Source organism: Chiloscyllium plagiosum, unplaced genomic scaffold, assembly GCF_037043375.1.
Source record: "Chiloscyllium plagiosum isolate Xiang-an unplaced genomic scaffold, Cpla_swu_hap1 HiC_scaffold_45, whole genome shotgun sequence".
Lineage (NCBI taxonomy): Eukaryota > Metazoa > Chordata > Chondrichthyes > Orectolobiformes > Hemiscylliidae > Chiloscyllium > Chiloscyllium plagiosum.
The window spans coordinates 88,958,777-88,980,246 of NW_028270183.1; positions in this window are offsets into that span (position 1 = coordinate 88,958,777).

The window sequence follows — 21,470 nt, forward strand, 5'->3', positions numbered from 1 at the left end:
GGTTGCCCAATTGTATGTTCTACGTTTCACGCAGCTTTTGGATTGTCATCAATTGGGGAGTGTCTGAGGGATTGCGGTGTGTGAGATCAGGAAGCTGGGAACGGGCATTTGATTAACAATTCCAGTTGTGGTGCACATTGCTAAATTTAAATCAGCGTCAGTACGTTTAAAACAGTCTTGTTCTGATTAATACTTAGACTTCATAATGAAGCTGACCTTGATTTATTTGCATTTTAAATGGTTATGCTGCAGCAAATATGATCAGATAGTTACCAGCATTTGCAGCAGGAAAGAATGAAATACTGGCTTTTATTTGCATCTGTCCATGGTTGAGTGCAAAACTGCAAAGTACAGAAGGAGGCTATTATGCCGCTGTGTGCACATCAGCTTCCATAATGTGCCCCAAGGTCCTCCTATTTGCCATCTCCATCTCTGTCATCCTTTACATGTGTAACTTCTAAATATATCCACTTCTCTTTTGAATCTTCATCTACAACTGTCCCATTCAGTTAATTTCAAAAACGGTCGCAAAAATAAGGATTTGTTTCTCTTCTCACTCGTCGCTCTTCTGCTGATAATCTCGAAATTAGGAATCGTGGATTCTATAACGCCAATTAACAGAAACAGAGTATGCTTGTTTTATCCTGCATGTTTTCTCTCATAACTTAGAGCACCGCAATCATTCCACATGTTTATGGGTCCTGCTCCAGGAAGAATTAACCCAATTTCAATCATCCTTCCTTTATCGAAATTATTCATTACAATTTATCATTCTGATTATTTAGAACGTTACTGGCATTCTCCTACACAGTAATGTATTGTGTGTCTCAGTGTGTCTCTATGCGAAAGTGTTTGTCATTATGTGTGCGTGCATGAAATATATAGAGGAAGAACAATTCGCAGTTAGCTCTGAATTACTCGCGGTGCCGCATGGAAAAGAGGTAAGGCTTAGAAAGATAGTATAACATAACATGTGTTTAAAGAGCTAGTTCAGAGCAGAGGGTTTCAGGTTTTTAGATCATTGGGATCTCTTCCAAGGCAGTTGGGACCTGTACAAAAAGGACAGGTTGCAACTTAACTGGAGGAGCACCAAGAATCTTTCGGGGAGTTTTGTTAATGCAAGCCAGGTTGGTTTAAACTAATAAACCATATAGGTTAGGAACCAAAGCAGCAAGTCAGAAACTGAGAGGAAATTCGGGGGAATAAAACATCAGACACGGCCAGTCTATGACCATGTTGAGGGATAGAATCAAATAGGTTTAACACGTAAGTTGGAAAAAATGATAGCGATGAGGTGCAGTTTAACCAGGGATTTCGAGATAAGGACGGAGAGAATATGGGTTGTGAGGGAGTGTGATGAGTGAGAACGGAAATCTCGTGAACAAGAAAATATTAAAGGGGAAGACGAATTAATCAAAAAAAGTAAAAGCCTTGTACATACAAACACGTAACATTTGGATTATAATTGATCTGCTGACAGCACAAACAGAGACAAATGGGGAGGAAAATCAGGACGACTCAGTGAAATGTCAAAGCGCACTCAGTGTTCCGAAAGGTTAGACAAAAACGAACAGGAGGTGGATGTGATGTATTGGTTGAGGGTGATATCAAGGTTTTGCTAAGAAATGATATTGGCATGAGGGAATCAAATGAAAATCAATCGAAATAATAAGCAAGTAAAAAGCAAGCGAAGAAACCTCTTGGGAAGAGTAATTTTCAGCCATTGTCCCACCATTACTTTTGAGGTTAAAAATAAAGAGGGCTGTAACAAGGGCACAACGGTGATATTAACATGCATATTCAATCAATTAATCAATTTAGCAAGAGCAGCCTCGAAGGACCTTTCAGAGAGAGTATGAGTGATTGTCCCTGAGAGCAATATGTCATGGAACCAATAGAAAGCCGTCAACTTTAGACTTGATATCCTGTCACAAGAAAGGATTGGTAGATGATCTTGTAGTTAAGGATTCTCTGAGGATTGACAACAATACGCTAGAATTTCAAATTCATACTTAAAGAACGAGGTCCGAGTCACATATCAGAATCTTAGTGTTGAACAGTGATAATGTTACTGGCTGAATGAAGGCGCTGGCTTGGATTGACTGGGAAAAAGGTAAACGTCAAGCGCAGGACAGATGAAGATATTTGGCAAATGGTTAGGGAGATACAAAGTACCTCTCAATTAAAGTATATTCGTGAGAGGAAGAGAAATTGCATAACTGAGAAAATTCGCCAATGCATTGACAAGGAAGTCAATGATAGCATGAAGCTAAAACTAGGGCGCTTCATAAAACACAAGATAGTCACCGTTTGGAGGTTTGGGAAGGCAGTGGCCTACTTTAAATCAAGAGAACCAGATCATGTTCTGTGGAGTCGGGTTCGAATCCTTCCTTGGCATATGGTGAAGATTCAATTTTAATCTGAAAATAAGAGTTTGATGACGAATTTGAACCAATTGTCAGGAAAGTCTCATCTGGTTCACTAATGTTCTTTCGGAATCTCTACATGGAACTCTCGAATCACAGCAATGTATTTAACTCTTGAACGCCACTTGCGCAATTAGGGATGGACAGTACACGCGGTTCCAAGCAGTGGCATTCTCATCGTGTAAATGTATAAACACGAAGCGTTAAATATCAGCCAAAGGTTACTAAATACATCGTTAGTAGAAACTATGATAGTAAACGAATGGGAATATATTCACTGACACCAGAAGTTTCGATAAGTACATAGAAAGGAAGAAAATAATGAAAGTAAGTGGTGGACCTTTGGATGATGAAATTGACAAGGTAATAATGGAAAACTCAAAAAGGGCTGAGGCACAAAACCAATGCTTTCGGTCTTCACAATGGAAGATGATTAACTCTATCCAAAACTGTTGTGTCTACAAAGGATCTTGATGGGATTACTCTGACATAGGAATGGTTATTAAGTTTCTAATGGCATTAAAGGTCGATAGGTATCTGGGGCCTGACAGCCTGCTCTCCAGTGTATGAAAGGAAATTGCACAGTGATAGAGGATGCATTGGTCATGATGTTCAAGCATTTTTTAGTATGTAAATAGGTGCGAATGTAATAGAAACTTAGTTATTTGACTCCCTTATTAACACGAAAATACACAAAAGGTGAGACATTACACACGAGTGACTTGGACTTCTTTCATGGGAAGTTACTGCAGTCAATCATAGAGAAGGGAAAGAAATGACCATGTGGAAAAAGGAAAGATTATGACACCAGTATCAGCAGTTTCGTGAAGGAGAGGTCGTGCTGCACCAATCTGTTGGAGCTCATTGAGAATGTAAACAAAAATTTGGATAATTGAGATGCAGTGGATGTGGTGTACCAAGACTTTCGAAAGACATTTGGCAAGGTGTTGCATAAAAGAATGATCTCGAAGATTATATCCCAGGAGGTTGGGATAGAGTATTGTTGCGGATTGAGTGATGGCTGACTGACAGAAGGCAGAGTACTGGGATACGTGGGTATTTCTATGAATGGCGAATTGAAACTAGTGGGGTGCTGCACGGTTTAGTTGTCAGAACTTAATTGGTTGGTACCTGGGAATTATAAGTTATAGCCATTTCGGAGATCTGTACAGAGCTGGGAAAGTAGTGGTTGCTGCTGGTTCCGGTTTTCGATATTTGAGTAAGGTCAGAGAAAATGGTAAAAGAGTGGGAGGTGAGGCACATTTTGTCAAGGACAGTATTACAATGGCAGAAAGGACGTTTGATGTGGACTCGTCTACTGAACTAGTGTGGGCTGAGATTAGGAACAGGAAAGGAGAGGCCATCTTGTTGGGAGTTTTCTATAGGACTTCAAAACGTTCCAGAGATGCAGGGGAAAGGATTGCAATGATGATTCTCGAGAGAAGCGAACGTAACATGTCGTTGTTAAGGCGGCTTTAACGCACGAAATATTTTCAAGAAAGGTTATCCATCAAGAACATTAGATGGAAAAAATTTTGTCCGTTATGTGCATGAGAGTTTTCTTGCACAATACTTAGACAAGTCAAAAAGAGGCGAAGCCATATTGGATTTTGTACTGGGTAATGAACCAGACCAGGTGTGAGGTTGGGTGTTGGTGAGCACTTTGGTGATAGTGACCAATTTGGTTATGTTTACTTTAACGATGGAAAGGGATAGGTGTATACCGCAGGGCAACAATTATAGCTCAGGGTAAAACAATTATGTGGCGACTAGGCAAGATTTAGGATACAGAGGATTGGGAAGGAAACGGCAGGGATGGCCACAACTGAAATATGGAGCTTGTTTAAGGAAAAGCTACTCCGTGTCCTTGATAAGTATACACATATCAGGCATGGAGGAAATGGTCGAGGAAGGGAACCGTCGTTTCGGAAAGAAGTTGAAACTCTTGTCAAGGTGAAGAAGGAGGCTAATGGTAAGATGAGGTGTGAAGACTCATTTCGGGCACTTGAGAGATACAAGTTATGCAGGAAGGACCGAAAGAGAGAACGAAGAAGTGCCAGGAGGGGAAATGAGAGATATTTGGCAAACAGGATTAAGGAAAACCGCAACCTCTCTATAGGTACATCATGGATAAAAGAATGATGACAGTACGATTCGGGCCAGTCAAGGACTTTACTGGGAATCTTAATAAATGGGAGAGTCTTAAAATGAATATTTGTCGTCAGTATCCACACAGGGAAAAGATAATTTTGGCGATGAGAATACTGCGATACAGGCTAATGGACGAGACGGGATTCACATAAAATTTTGGAAAGAGCGTAAACAGAAATGTCCCCAGGGCCAGAAGGGATTTATCCTAGGATACTCTGGGAAGCCTGACAGCTTTTGGTTTTGATCAATATGTCGTATTGTGCACAGGTAGAGTGTCAGAAGACTGAGGATGAGCAAACGTTGTCCACTTGTTCAACAAGGGATGTCGAGGCATCCCTGGTAATTGTAGATCGGTGAGCCTTACTTCGATTGTAGGTAAAAGTTTGAAAAGGATTATAAGAGATAGGATTTATTATAGTCTCGAAATCAATAAGTTAATTAAGGATAGGCAACGCAGTTTTCAGAAGAGTAGATTGTTCATCACATGTTGCATTTAGCTATTTGAGAAGACGATGAAACAGGTGGATGAGTGTAAAGTGTTTGATACAATGTATATGGATTTCAGTACAGCATTTAACATGTTTCGCAACATAGAATATTGAAGAAAACACGGAGGAATGGGATTGATGTTGTTTTAGTGGTTTGGATCAGGGATTTTCTAGCTGTACGAGGACAGAGGATGATGGTTGATAGGAAACGTTTATCCTGGAGTTCAGTTATTAGTCTTGTTCGAAAGGATTTTGCAGGTGACAGAGGGCATAGATAAGCTTCAGCGTTGGATTGAGAGGTGGTAAATGGAGTTTAATGCAGGAATGCTTGAGATGATTCTCCTTGGATTATAGAGGAATACAGAGAACTTGGGGTATGGTCCTGTAGATGAACAGAGGGATCTCGGTGGCCATGTGTAGACATCCCTGAAAATTGCAAGCCAGATTGATGTGGTTGCTAGGAAGGCGTACGGTGTGTTAGGTTTTATTAATAGTGGAATTCAGTTTCGGTACAAAGAGGTGATGTTGCAAATGTGCAAAATGCTGGAGTGGCTGCACTTGGGGCAGTGTGTACAGTTCTGCTCGCTACGTTATAGGAAAGAAGTGCAGCAGTGGTTAGGGTGCAGAGGAGTTTTACTAGAATTTTGTCGTGTAAGGATGAACGTCTTATGAGGAAAGGCTGAGGGACTTGAGACTATTTTCATGAGAGAGAGTAAGGTTAAGAGGTGATGCAATAGAGGTATATAAGTTGATAAGAGAATTAGACACGGTGGACAGTGAGAGCCTTTTTCCTTGATGATGATGGCCAGAATGACGGAACACAGCTTGAAACTGAGAGGCGATAGATATACGACAAATGTCAGAGGTCGATCATTTTCTTCAAGTGCAGGCTGACATTTGGGCGATCAGATTGTAAAAACATGTTAGCATTGCTGCAAGTTGATGAATTGGACACGGAGTAAACGTATTACATTGCCAATTCCATTGAAATGTAGTCAAAATCTACATTTTTGGTTAAAATGTCTCACAATTATGGAAGAAAATGCCAATTGAAAAAGTACGCAAGGGAAAATATGAAGTTGAAATCGGTGTACTGTCATGAAATTAATGTGTAAAAAACGTTAAACGTGTAAAATAACGTGTAAAACGTGGAAATCATTGCAGTGTATTTTGAAGAATTCACAGTGCTTTTCGGTGCATTGAAGAGAAACAAAAATGAATGTCGGTAGGTAAGCTTTTTGCAGGCACCCAGGTTGACACAATGTATCAAAAGCATTCATTTAGCAGGCCCAAGGAGAATTTTTATTTCCATATCAGTTTAAATTCTTCTTCAGGACTGGGGGGTGGGTGTAATGGCAACTACAAATAAAGCGGGAGGAGGGGCAGGGTGGTGATATGGGAGACGTGAAGACACTTAGAGTGCACTACCTAGTGGTCATTAAGAGTAATGAGTTGAAAAATGTGGTGCTGGAGAAACACAGCAGGCCAGGCAGCATCCGAGGAGCAGGAGAATCGACGTTTCGGGCATAAGCCCTTCTTCAGGAATGAGCCTCAGAATTGAGAGTAATGAGTCAGCTTGTTGGGACAGAAGAATGGAAGAGAGGGGAACAGACTGGGAAGTGAGCTGGGATAGGCAGTCAGGTTATTTGACGTTGGAGAACTAAATGTTGAGTCCCCTGGGCTCCATGGGGGAAATATGAGTTTTTTCGTTCAATTTGTCGTTTGGTTTGTTCTGGCAATGAAGGAGACCAGTCATACTTGAGTCGGAAAGGAAGTGGGAATTGGAAATAAAAGGGGCAGTGACTGCAAGATCCAGTCCACCCCTGTGTTCCTGGCTGAGACACTCCATCATCCACTTCTTAATTTTACATTTGGCCTCCCCCTTGAGTAGAAGTACACATCGGCACTAAACTTGGTTGGAGGAGAGGAAGGAAAAAAAGCTATCTCAGCTGGAGGGACTGTTTTAGGCCCTGGATGGAGGTGATGGGATTTGTGTACCGGCAAGTTTTGCATCTCGTCCGTTTGCAGTGAAAGGTCCCTGGATGTTCGGGGGTCTTGGGGTGGTCAGTAGGAAGAGTGGTGCAAACCAATGACTATCGAAGGGAACGATCCTTGTTGAAGATGGAGAGAGGTTGGGAGGGGAAGAGTTTCTTGGTCGTTAGGTCTAATTAGAGTTGGCAGAAGTGTTTAAGGATGATGCACTGGATGTGGAGACTGGTGCGACAATGGGTACTCTGTCTTCATTGCATTTGTAGCGTGGGAGGCATTTGGAGGAGTGGAACGAGGAATGGATGACAGCGGGGGGAAATGCATGTGTTCAACAATGGTAGTTATCTGGGGTGCTTGGGAGTGGAATATCACCTCGGACGAGCAGGTCACTGCAAACCCACAGAACGGTCTCCCGACAGACGTTTACTATACCCCATAGACTCACACAACTACCTGAAGAGTGTCTTGGAGCCCAAAAACACATCAACCATGATCTTCTCACATGATGGAGTGTTTTCCAATTACTTCCTCTTGATCTTAGTTTCTTCTTTTGTATTGGCTTAGATACTGACGAATAATGAAAGCTTTCTCATGGCCACAAAGGCTCTCCCTTTCAGAATAATGAGCACAATGCCCAAATACGTTTTTTAAAGTAGTGGGAAATACGTGTGGAAGTTTCATGTTTTTAATGAAAGATCAGGGACTTAGTACAAAGTGAAAGACACATTAAGACTGCTTTTGAATTCAGATCGGGTCGAATGGATTTCTTTAATAGTGTCTATTCCTTCATTTGTTCTTGTGAGTTAAATTCCGTCAGCAAGACCTGTATTTATTGCTTGTGTCTAATTTTCATTCATAATATGGTGGTGAACGTCAGCAATCCTTGTTAAGCAATGACACAAGCAGGTATGTTTCAAAGAGCGGTACAATATTCTGAAGAAGTGACAGTGAAGGGACAATGATATAGATTCAAGACAGGATGCTGCGTGGCCTTGAAGATTTTTTTCCGCACCATGTGGTGCTCAAAGCGATGGAAGTTGAGGCACACCACCTTCTGTTTTCGAACATTAAGATCAAAGTGTCATAGAGCATCCAAAGAGGCCCATGAGGACAATATGTCTATGCCAACCAAAAACCAACAAGCTCCATTAATTGCAGTTACCTCAAAATGTATAGCCCACAATGCCTTGGGATTTTAAGTGATTTACCAGCTGCTTCTTAAATGCTGTGCTCTCTTGTATTAGCTGTACACTGATTTGTCTGTTGGTGTTTCCTTTGAATTTCTGCAAGGAATCTTTTCTTCAACTACATCAGAGAGAGGGACAGGCCCATCAAAGCAATAAAAAATATCTGCATGTCCAATAATTATTTGAAGATTGAGTTTTCTTTTTAATTCACTTGGGATTTTAAAGAAGCTAAATCAGCATAACTTGTCCCATTACTTGTGCTACAATGAAGGAAAAGCTGTATCCATGTTAATGCAGTAGTTACAATGTTAATGGCAAACTGCTGGAATAATGTTAGTGTTGTTGTTGGACGATACGCATGCGAATTATCTTGGAAGTCCCCAGAGGTGGCTGGGCTTCCCTAGCTTGTTCAGTACTCAAACTCCATGAGATGATGCTACTTTGTAATATATACACTTAGTGAGTGCATTCAAAGGACCAACCCAACAAATGCTACTGGTTATTTCAGATTGTTCATGGCTTTTACCACATAGAATCATACAATGAAAAAAGGTTCTGATCAGTCTGACCACTAAGCGCATATGCAAAGCCTTTATTAAAATCTTTGTGAGATTATGCGTTTCAACCACCCTCCTAGACAATGTATTCCAAACACAAACCACCTCTCAGTTCCAAACAGATTCCACCTATCCTTTCTGCATCTCCTGCAAACTTTAAAAGTTTGTCCATTTATGCTCGATCCTTCTACTAAGGGGAATAGCTGATGTCTGTTTATTTTGTCCCTCCCTTATGCTATTTTCCATCTGTATCAGGTTTCCTCCTCAACCTTCCATGCTGAAAAGAAAAATAGAGCAAATTTCGTTCCCCTGCAAAGTTTGAGTCTCATTTGTCTTGCTTCTTCTGAAGTGCATCATCTCACACTTATCAGTAGTAAATCTCAGCAGGCATTGATCTGGCAATCTGAACTGTAGCTGAACACTTTCATCCTCACTGTGAACCACCAAGCTAATCTTTCTGTCATACACAACACTGCCCCCCAACTTCCACATTATCGTCCCCATCACTTATGAATATCACAAACAAACCTTGCTTTCCTTCCTGCTCTCGAGATGTTATTCACGGAAGTACAATTAAGAACTCCAGTCTCCCGCTCTTCTTATTTTGGTGAATTTACAAATTGATGGAGTTAATGTCATCTATGACGTAGTCACAAATAGCGTTTTCCACATGGAGCTGAGCTCTCGTTTTACTCTCTGCCACTCTACATGTTTTATTTATAAAGCATGCCAATAATTTTTGATGCATTAGTGTTTGCACCTCGCAGTGCAACATTTGTATTTCACGTTGCACTGGAGTTTGTTCTTTGTAGCATTCCCTACAATATTTAGAACTGAAGCAATTTTTCATCTGCAGGATGTATAGAATCATTAATTGTTTGTTTCAAAAAGCGTGTGTGATGACGGTAACAATTCAATTAAATTGTACATTCTGGACCAAATGCAGATCTAAACATATTCTCATGTGTTTCTTAAACTGGAAGTAAATTATTAGAACAAACACTCACTGTTATATATACCCCACAATAAAATTAGTTTTAAAAATGTTGAAAGACTATTGTTGAAGACTAGGGGAGAAACAACATGTCGTCTGTACTTGATGGAGATCCAAAAATACAGAGTGAATGCATAATCTAAACAAGAATCAAGTGATAGAAGGAAACCTTTGAAAAAAACCTTTCTTAAATTTCAATACAACCAGATCACGGTTTTCATGAAGTGATGTTTTCTCACCAAATCTCACTTCTCCAAAAACAAGCTTTTCCCGATCATTAAAACTTCATCTGCCGCTTCTCCTGCTGATTCGTACTGTTTCCTGACACTCCTAGTTCCCTTGCACTAACCATTCTGAAGCTGCATACTCTTCCACTGACAATCTGCCTTCACACACTTCTTCTGCCATTCCCACTGTATGTTACACCAATTCCCCAGTTACTCTCAGTTCCCCGGACGCCCATATCCCTGTTTGCTTTTCAACTAGATGATGGAATCTGCTGACTTCTGTGTTCGTATTGGTCGTCAGTGAATGATGAGGTAGAAATGATGAATCTCCAATAGGATTAGAGAATTTTGTGTCCCTGTCACTGTCAAATGCACCGTGAACAGGATTGTTTCCTTCACCATAGTACACGATACATCTTCTTTCTGTCTCTCTCTGTCACAGCACTTAATGGAACAGCCTCATCACAAATAGGACAAAAATCTCTTCCGAATCAGAAGTCCGTGCACCAGTTTTCCTTTAACCAATGTGAGGACATTGAGCACATTGTTCAAATAAGCCTTTCTCTGTCATTTTTCTCTTTATTATTGTAAGTGATGTTCCAATTTCATTTGAGGTGAGATCAGAGTAACTTCCCTTGTCATCGAGGTAGCATTTGACTGATGTGGCTTCGAGGACCCTGAACAAACTGTGATCAATGGGAATCCGAGGAAAGTCTGTGCTGGTAATTAGCTCTCTGAGCAATGGGAAAACCAATCTCTGCAAGTTGTCTTCCAAGTAACATGCCTTTCTGACAAAGGATGAATATGTTGTTCTTTCGCTATGGTTTGGCAAAAGTCTTGGAATCCCCTAATTTCCGTTTGTGTATCTCCACCACTTAAACAGAGGACTCAGGAGGCAGCTCCCTGTCAACTTCCCAGAGTTATTGGGATGATAATTAAACTCAGCCCTTGCTAGTGCCTTCTAAAACAACGAATGAATTTGTCCTGTTCAAAACATCAAGATACATTATGTTTTTACGGTTTGTTGTAAAATCTCATCAAGCAAGATCTTGCCGGTTGAGTGTCACCCCAGTGAAATCAAGTCATTACAATTAGATTACGATCCTGATTGTTTTCAGTCAGTTAATTTGTGAGTACTGATCATGCAATGTAGGTGCCACTGAGTTCAACATTTTCTTTGTTCAACAGCATCGCATCCGATATGCTCAAGGCCGCAACACTCCACAATTCAATTTCATCATCCGACTCATTCACCATGCTAAGCGCATATACGAGGCTCTCAAGTTACTCTGAAGCAGAGATGCTGAGTCAAGATTAGACTGTTGCTGGAAAAGCAAAGCAGGTCAGGCAGTATCCAAAGAGCAGGAAAATATACGTTTCAGGCAGGAGTCTTTCAACAGGAATGAAGGCAGTGAATGTCCGGGGATGAGAAATAAATGGCAGTAGGTGGGGTTGGAGAGAAGGTAGTTAAGAGTCCATTAGGTGAATGGAGGTGGGGATAAAGGTGACAGGTTCGAGAGGAGCATGGAGCGGATAGGTGGGAAGGAAGTTTGGCAGGTAGGACAGATCATGAGGATGCTGCTGAGCTGGAAGATTGGAATTGGGGTAATGTGGGGGCAGTCAAAATAAGGAAACTAGTGAATTCCACGTTGATGCTCATTTGAAGTGTTCCGAGTGGTGATGGAGGAGAGTTGAAAAATGTGGTGCTGGAATTTTTCAACTCTGGCCTCCAGCATCTGCAGTCCTCACGTTCTCCTTGGTGATGGAGGAGACCCAGGACCTGCATGTTCTGGGCAGAGTGAGGGGGGAGTTGAAGTGTTCAGCCTCGGGGTGCTGGAGTTGATTGTTGCACATGTCCAGGATACGCTCCTGAAAGTACTCTGTAAGAAAGCGCCTAGGCTCCGCAGTCTAAGGGACACCACATCGGGAGCAATGGATACAATAAATGACATTTGTGGAAGTTCAGGTGAAATGATAATGGATGTGGAAGTCTCCTTTGGTGCCTTGGATGGATGTGAGCGGGAAGTGTTGTCGCAGGTTTTCAAATTCCTGCGGTGGAAGGGGAAGGTACCAGGAGGGTTAGTGGGTTGTTCGGGGCGCGGACCTGACTAGGTAGTCATGGAGGGAACGGTTATTGCCGAAAGCGGATACGGGTGGGGATTGAAATATACCTCTGGTGGTCAAATCCGTTTATAGGTGGCGGAAATGTCGGCAGATGATGCCGTTTATGCGGGGCTAGGTGCCCAGGATTCTTTGGAAACTTGCTCCCTACCCGTGACTTCGGGACTCCATCCACTCCCCCAACCCCACCTCCTGTTGTATAATCACCATCCCTTCTGAATCTCCACTCTTTGATGCTGAACATTCTGGTTCAGCAAATATCTCAGCTTTATCCCTCTGCACTATTAACTGAATGAATTGGGATAACCACATGACGTTGAACACTTCTTCCACGACCACTTACTTGGGCAAGAGTCCTCTCACCATTCCATAGACCACTTTGGCCAGATCCAACACGGTCCCTCCACCTGGACACCTTGATCTGCCCTTTTACCTGCACTCAATCGGTCCATTGAGAACTGTCAATGTAAAATTGGTTGCGCTAATTTCTCTGTATCCCCCTCACCCAATCGAACCTATCACCACCTGAGCAGATCCAACCCTGACGCTGTTATTCACTCTGTGGCGTTCAGGGTGGTGCTGTTGAATATGCTTTCCTGACCATGATCTTACATGGCACATCAGGTCATTATGTCAACTGTGATAACTGACCTCATTTCATCCTGTGATTTCATTCCTCCCACCCAACGACCCCCGAGGTGATGGTCATCTGATTGCACAGATTGTTTCTGTCTCCTCCAGATCATTCGCAAACAGGACGGACTGGGCAGAACATTGTTTCAAACTGCTCCTGCCAAACAGAGCACATCCCTTCCTACCTTGACTCAGTCTTATCTCCCTGGTCCAGTCCTTGCCCACGTGCATCTATGATTCTTCTGACACTTTGCACCACATTCAGAAATTCCACGTCACAGGCTCCAAGCAGCTTCCTTTTTCCCACAGACGTGCAAGCCCTGTACACACCCATCCGCCACTAGGATGGTCTCAGGGCTCTCCACTTTTTTCCTGAAGCAATGGTCTGAACCGCACCCAGCCACCACCACTCCGCTCCGACTGGCGGAGCCCATCATCACTATCGGCAACTTTTCTTTTGAACTTCTCTCATTTTCTTCAGGTCGGGAGGAATGTGAAGTATGCATGGTTATGCACGTGGGCTATAGTTATCCCTGTCTCTTCATGGGGTGCACAGAACGTTGCTTGCTCCAGTTCTGTCCCAGCTGCTATCCACAACTCTTTCTCTGATGCTGACATATTATCGCTGCTGTTTCTCTCTCTTGTCCAAAATTGGACAATTTAATTGATTTCACTTCCAATTTGCACTCCACTCTCACTTTCACCTGGTCTATCTCTGACTCCTTCCTTCCCTTCGTCGACATCTCTGCTTCCATTTCTGAGTAGACTTGTCACTCATATCCAGCATTTCCCATCGATTCCCACATCTATTCGGAGTGGACAACCGCACACCCTGTTGCCTGTAAAGACTCCATTCCGTTGTCGCAGTTACTCCATCTCAATCACATTTGTTTCTGATGACGCCAACTTAAAACAGGTGGCCTCCGAATTTCCACCTTCTTCCTCAACTGATGATTTTCCAGCACTTTTGTTATTAGAGCCGCCAAATAGGTCCCACCCATCTATCGTACTTCAATCCTCACCCCCTCTCTTTCCTAAAACAACAGTAGTAGAGACCCTGTTGTCCTAGTTTACCATTCCAGCAGCATTCACATGCAAAGGATTATCAGCCGCCATTTCCACATCCAGCAAGATTTCACTACCAGACCCACATTCCCGTCCCATCCCGTGTTCACCCTTTGGAGGGACTATTCCCTCAGGGGAAACCCCGGTCCGCTCCTTATTCATCCGAAACACCCCCTCTCAGCCCACAGGTCCACGTCACTTTCCCCTGCAGAAGGTTTTACACTTGTGCATTTCCCTCCTTCTTCCTCACTCTTGAATGACCCAAACATATATTCCAGGCGAAGCAGCACCGTACTGGCACCTCCCACAATCCCCACTCTACTGCATTTGCAGTTCACAATATACTCTCCTCCATACTGAGGAAAATGACGGATTTGCAGAACATGCATGTTTTGCCTGCACAAAAGACCCTGAGCTGCCGCGTGTCTGCCACTTTAATATAATACTGTGCCCTAGCCAACATCTCTGACTCAGGCATGCTGCAATTTTCCAGCGAGGCTCAGCACAAACTGTAATAACAGCTCCTCATTATCCACCTGGGGACCTTTCAGCCGTCCAAACTCGATATAATATTCGAGCATGAACTCTCCAATATCCTAACCACTGACCACATATACCAGACTTTCTTATCACATAGCCTGTTATTAGTACCATTATTGTTAGATACTAACAGTCTCCATTAACAGCTATTCACCCCTTGTGCATAACAACCAATAATTTTCCAGTTACCATCGGATCTGAGGAAAGGTCACTGGACCGAAATGTTAGCTATGATTTCAATGCACAGATGCTGCTAGATCTGCTGAGCTTTTCCAGAAACTTTCAGTTTTTACATTTGTTTTAGTGTTTTGATGACAATTCTTACCAGGCAAAAGGTCATTGAAATTTAGAGCCCTGTCAAACATAGAATTTAATTGACACCACAAAATACTTGAGATTCGACGGAGATGGCGTATTTGCTGTTCCCGTTCAGATTAGACTATTTGTCACAATTCAGAAAGGAAATCGAAATAGATGAAGAGAAACTCAGGAGCAGAGATGCTCAGAATAAACCTTTTTCTCCAGTTGACACTTTTAGGACAGATTGAGAACATATTCGATGCGTCAACTTTGCATCTCTCTTCAGATAATTACTCATCTGTTGCATTCTTCCACTATTTTCTGTTGGCATTTCGTGCTCCCGTTATCACTATATTTCATTTTTTCTTGACTAGTCTCAGTTGCACTTGATTATATTTGGATAATGCGATCCTTTCCTGTTCCTATTACAGTTGCTGTGTCTGCGACACTTGTATTCAAGTAAAACTCTGCTTTTTCCTTTAAGTTTCAAAGAGAAAAATAAACTTTTATTCGGATATCCTTCACATTTCAGGAAATCAATTTTGTTTGAAAAGATATTTTAGAGGCACCTGAACTTCATGAAACAATAGGAATAGATTATTGGTGGTGAAACACTTTGTGTCCTTCACTGAACAAGCTTGCCTTCCCAACCTGCAAAAGCATTTAATATAAATCCACAAATTTATGACAGCAAAGTTGGTGGAATCTAGGCACATCGTCTTTGTCAGCCTGAAATAAGCAACATTTCTACCGTTATTCTCATGCATTGTCCCCATAGCCCTGCACTTTTTAAAAAAATCAGTGTCTGTTCTCAATTGTGAGTTTCTTCCAGACATGAACAATATTATTGATCTCAAACAAAAACAAAGGTTGTTGTGAAAGCTCAGCAGGTTTGGCAGTATCCATGAAGAGAAATCAAATACATTTTTCGGTTCCAGTAAACCTTCTTCAATCTATTTCCCCAATGATTAAATGGTGTTTATATAAAATACTTCTTTAAAGTTTATGAACATTATCACGTTTAGAATTATCCTGTTCAGTTCATATTGTAATTTATCATTTCATCTCCCAAAAGATGTATGTTTCATTGCTGTGTATTATATTTAATTCCAGCTGTCAAAATGAGTGATGGTTCCTAGAGTATATCGTTGTAGTTGCCGTGCAGTCTCCATATCCACTGTCCCCATTTCGTCCTATCTCTGAGCCCCTGTCTTCTTAATTTATAGGTCTTAATGTACAAGTTCATTCTACTTGCCAGTAATAGATATCAGCGACTGCAAAAACCAGAATAGTAGAGATCAGTACCTGAGAACAATGGACTGAAACATTACGACTAAGCAAGGGAATTTAACCTTGGATCTTATCTTGATATTCCTGTTTGGGAATTTCTGCCATATACCTTCATAACACTTCAAATAATATTAATCTTGCTAACGTCGATCAGGGTGAGGTATACATGCTTCCTGCTGAAATGAAGAGTAGAAATCAAAATCGATGTTAGCAAGATTAGTGTGATTTGAAGTGGTATTAAGGTGTAAGGGTTTACTGTACTGTTAAGAGATTTGGAAAGATAGCAAGGACGGACAAAGCACAAAGACTCCTGAACAAGGTAACAATATAACACTTGCTCGAAATAAAGAGCAAAAGCTGGGATACCATGAAACAAAAAGAAATTTAAATTCGGCCAATCAGTTTAAATTGTGCCCCAAGATACCAAAATCCAACGAAATTTGAGTTTAGTATAGTATTTGATAATATTAAACCCAATGAAACGATCTGTTGTTTTGGATTTTGAAACCGGACATGTTGAACAGTTAGGGGAGAACTGAGAAAGACGAGCATATATACACTGCTAACTGAAGATCTCTCTGGAAGGTCTGTGGGAGTTTGTGCAGCAGAACATTGAAGTCGACCTGGAGAAAATTTGCAAAGCTGACTGCTTTGAAACGTGAAGTTTTTTCCTAAATCATAATCGGGATTTTTATAGGACTAGCATTGTAGACTGAGAGGTAAAAGAGAGATTTAAGAGAAAGGAGTTGCAAATAGTTGCTGGTTTAAATGTTCTCTTTTGGACTTAAATAATAAAGTTGTTAAATGTTTACTTTAAATACTGACCTCCAAGATATTTATTTTGTCTCTCTAAATATAGCAGATGACAGCACGAGGTGAACCATTTCTGTGTTGCTGGTTTCAATCAGTAGAGGGGTTACCCCGTGTCCTAATGATTTGGATGCTTACGTCCAATATTTGAACAGGTTTAGACAGATTTCAATAGATTTGGGGTGAGAGAAAGTTCAGTAGTTTCAAACACTTGCCAGTTAGTGTCCTAGATCTTTAAATAAAAAGTAGGGAAGACATTATGTTTTTCTTTTTTGTTGACTTGATTAAATTTAAAGTGATATAAATGGCTCTTGAAATTGACAAAGAAGTTATGGGGTTTGAAGATGAGTCTCAAATTTGCGCAGAATGTTTAGAAAGAAAACAAAAAGCCATACTTTTGCAATTAGCAAAGAAGGTAGATTTGGCTTTAACCAAGGAGGGAAGGAAAGCTGAAATTGTGAGGGAATTAGTGAAACCTTTACGAGAGCCAGAGAAAAAAGCAAGAAAGTGCAGTACATGTAGATACAATTAAATTACAATTGAGGAAATGCTGTTAGAACATAAACAAAGGGAGAGGGAACGCGAACGAGAGGGAGAAGAAAGACAAAGAGTGAGAGAAGAAAGTGAAAGAAGAAAGAGAGAGAGAACGTAATTAGCAGTGCAAACGGGCAGAAGAAAGGGACAGCGAAAGCGGGTAGGAGAAGAAAGAGAGACAGAATGAGAGAGAGAGTGGGAAGAGAGAGTGAGGAGAAATAAAGAGAGAGGCAGTTCTGAGCTGAGGAAAAAGAAACATAATTTGAACTTGAGGAGTCACGACTTAGCTAGCAAAGTCAAGTTAACAGGATGGAAACTAAAACAAAAGGTCGTGATGTACACAAGTATGTCAAATCTCTGCCACATTTTGATGAGAATGATGTTGAACCCCTCTTTATATGATTTGAAAAATTGCCGAGGGAGATGGGGTGGTCGAGAATTTATTGGCAATGTTAGTTCAGACTAAACTGCTTGCAGAGCAAGTGATGTATTTGCCGCGCTGTAAGATGAGGATCAGCTGATTATGAAGAAGTCAATTGGCTATTTCACCTGCTTATGAATTGGTACCGCAAGCATATGGACAGCGTTTCAGAAATATAATGAAGGAATAAAGTGAGAATTATGCTGAGTCTGAAAGAATTAAATATACTCATTTTGATAGATGATGCATGTTTTAAAGTTACAATCCAAAGGACTAGCCACACTACCATACATAGTTACAAAGAAACTAAGCCAGTGGCATCAATGAAAGTAGTAAATGGAACCCAAATAAGAACAGGGTAGCAAGATAGTACATAGCCTTTGCAGAGTATGGGTATGGAGTTCGTACGTGATCTCTACAAAGAGATCACCTCTGTGAATAAATCCACTCAGACAGAACAGCTGGAGAATGATAAGAAATTATGATTTTCAGACATTCACGATCTAACCAGTCGCTGATAGTAAGAGATGAGCAAATGTTCACTCTTACTGATCTGTTACAGAACGGAGAGTGTGGTAACTTTGAGGATAGATGGAAAGAAATGTAGCGTTCCCCTTTGCAAGATCAGTATGTAAGGATAACTCATAACTGGAGAAGGAGCGGTACGAGTGGTTAGCAGAGTGTCATTCCCAGGAATTCAGTGTGTTCTTGGAAATGAATCAGCAGGATCCAAGTTGGGAGTGGCATCCCTTATTGCAGAGAAGACTAAGGAAAACCAAGTAACTGTGGAGTTTAAACTGAAATATCCTGTCATTTTACCAAAATATGTAGTAAACAGATCCCAATATCATAAGTCACAGCAAAAACAAAGAGAAATATGAAGGAGTTGAGGTTCAGTTAGCAGTCACTTTGTTTGACGTAATGGTACAGGAAAAGGCTGAATAGGCAGAGCGTCAAACATTTTTTTTCGTCCTGAAAGGCGAAGAGACGTGCAACAGAAAGACAAAATGATAAAAGTTATATATCTGGAAGTGTACTCCAAAAGACAGGTAGAGCATATTCCAAAGAGTTAGCATCTGAAAGGTAGAATCCTAAGATACAAATGGAGACCATAGAAAGTTCATGCAGAGAAGAAATGGACCAAAGTGCACCCGATTGTGATGCCAGTAGCATACAGTCAGGAAGTGTTATGGACAGCATATGAACTACATGAAGGAGGAAATCTTGTGGTACGAAAGACACAGGCTAAAGTCGAAATAATATCTCTATTGGCCTACAGTGCACAAGTATGTGGCTAACTACTGCCGTTTGTGTCATACATGCAAAATGATAGGGAAGCTACACGCTATAACAAATCTAGCACCTTTGTTGCCAAATCCAACTTTTGAAGGACCTTCCACGTGGGTTAAAATGAATGTGTAGTTGCCCTGCAGAGATTTAGAAAAGAGAAAATCAACTGGACAAACAAAATCCAATCAAATTTGAATTTAGCATTTTGAAAAGGGAGAAGTGCCAAGGACTAGCAAATGTAGACTGTTTGCTGATGAGTGCTCTAAACGGTACCTATCTGTGGGCAGTTTGAGCAGCGTAACGTAAAGGCCGACCGAGAGAGTATCCACAGAAGAACATGTACAAAGAAGAATCGGCAAAGCTAAGCGGTTTTGGAACGTGATTTTTTTTTTTGTAAATCTGATTTTTTTTACCAGTTTAGTATTGTAGGGTGGGAGGTAAAAGATAGTTTTAAGTTAAATGATTTGTAAATGGTTGCTGGTTTTATTTCTCTTTGTTGTACTTAAACAATAAAGTTGTTAAATTTTGTTTTAAATGCTGACCTCTGTGAGAGTTCTTTGTCTATCTAAATTGAACGTATTACAGCATGAGCATAAATTTTCTGTGATGCCCCCTATTTTAAATTAGCAGAGGGTTTGCACCATATCGTAACGGAAGATAGAGAGGTCGATTCATTAGTCTATTGACAGAAGGGTAAAGGTGTTCCTGAAAATGCTGATGCATGCTTTCAAGTCACTGTACCTTCTGTCTGACGGAATAGAAGGAAGTAGTTCGTGACCAGGGTGAGAGGGGTCTTTGATGTTGGCAGTATTTCTGCAGCAGTGGTGTCCATGGATTGGATGTTGCCTACAGTGATAGTCTGCGCTGTGCACACCACATTCCGCAGTTTCTTGTGAGCCTGGGCAGAGCAGTTGCATAGCAGGCCATTATGCCCACGAATAGTGTGCTGTTGATGAAGTTGAAGTTCAAGGAATGGATAGTCATTTCAGATAGACTTTTTTCTGCATTTGCAGTACAGCAACAGCTGCCAGAATGCAGAACAGCTGTTAGCCGGGCAGTTGCGAAATAGTTACATACAAAAATGGGCTGTTAAATTGACACCCGAGTTCTGTTTGCTATTTAACAAAAATTTCAACTTACCCAATTACTTTAAATTATGTCCATGATACCAAAACGCAATTGAGTTTATTGTATTGCCAACATTGAACCAATGAACAACCACCTGCTTCAAATAGAGTGGTCATCACTTGCCTCCGTCTTTGTAGAAAGCTTTCTGAAGAGACAGAGCAAGCGAGAAAATAAAGGGGTAGATCTGAAAATGGAAACAGTTGAATAAAAATGGGGAGACAAAGAGACAGACGGAAAGGAAGGAGATCGGAAAACATAACTCGAGAAACAGAAGAATAGACAGGAAAAGTGTGAATGGAAAAAGACACGAGGAAACAACAGTCAGATGGACTGGGAGTAGAGAGGGTAAATTCAGGGAAAGAAACCGAATTTAGTTGGGGAAAAGAAAACTCGTCGAGACAGACACAGTGAAAGGCACAATGAGAGACAAAGGACACGTCAAGCTGGTGATGGGTGTCATTGGGAACTGAGTTTGGGGATTGGTACGAGCTGGGTGTGAGGACCAGACTGAGGTGGGGAAGGGAGGTGAGGATGTATTGTCACCTGCACCAATTTGTACCGGTACATCAGTGCAAGCAGGTAAAGAAATAAAAATGGCGATGAAAATAACTATCTCAGAGGCATGTAGCTTACGTTGCACAGGGCAAGAGCGAGGCAAAATCAACATTAACCAGATCAGCATTATCTGAGATTAGCCCTTTCTTCTTTTGAGGAAGATGCAGATGATCTGATAACCAAGTTTGCAGATTACACTAATATTAGTGGAGTATCAGAGAGTGAAGCGGACTGTCAAAGGACACTGAAGAACATAGATAGATTGTAGAGTTTAGTAGCGAAATGGCAGATGGTATTCAGTCAGGCACATGCAGGGAGATGCATTTTAGAAGGTCCAGTTCATCAGTACACTCAGCGGTAAATGGAAAGGTCCCGGGGAAAATTGATGGACAGAGAGATCTATGTGTTAATTTCTATTGTACCTTGAAGTTGGCAACGCACGTCAAAGAGTGGTTAAGAAGCTATATGACATGCTTTCCTTCATTGGACGGGGTATTGAGTACAAGAGTTGGCAGGTCATGTTATAGTTGGGAAAGACTTCTGTTTGGAGACGTTTGGAATGCTGTGTACATTTTCGTCGCTCCGTTACTCGAGGGATGTGGATGCTTTGGAAAGGGTGCAGATGAGGTTCACCAGGATGGTGGCTGGATGGTGGGCGCTAGTTTCGAAAATATTTTGCTTAGATTAGGATTATTTTCATTAGAGAAGTGGAGACAGTTTGCATAACAAAATGTTGTTTTCTGACCAGAGTTGGATAATCAATT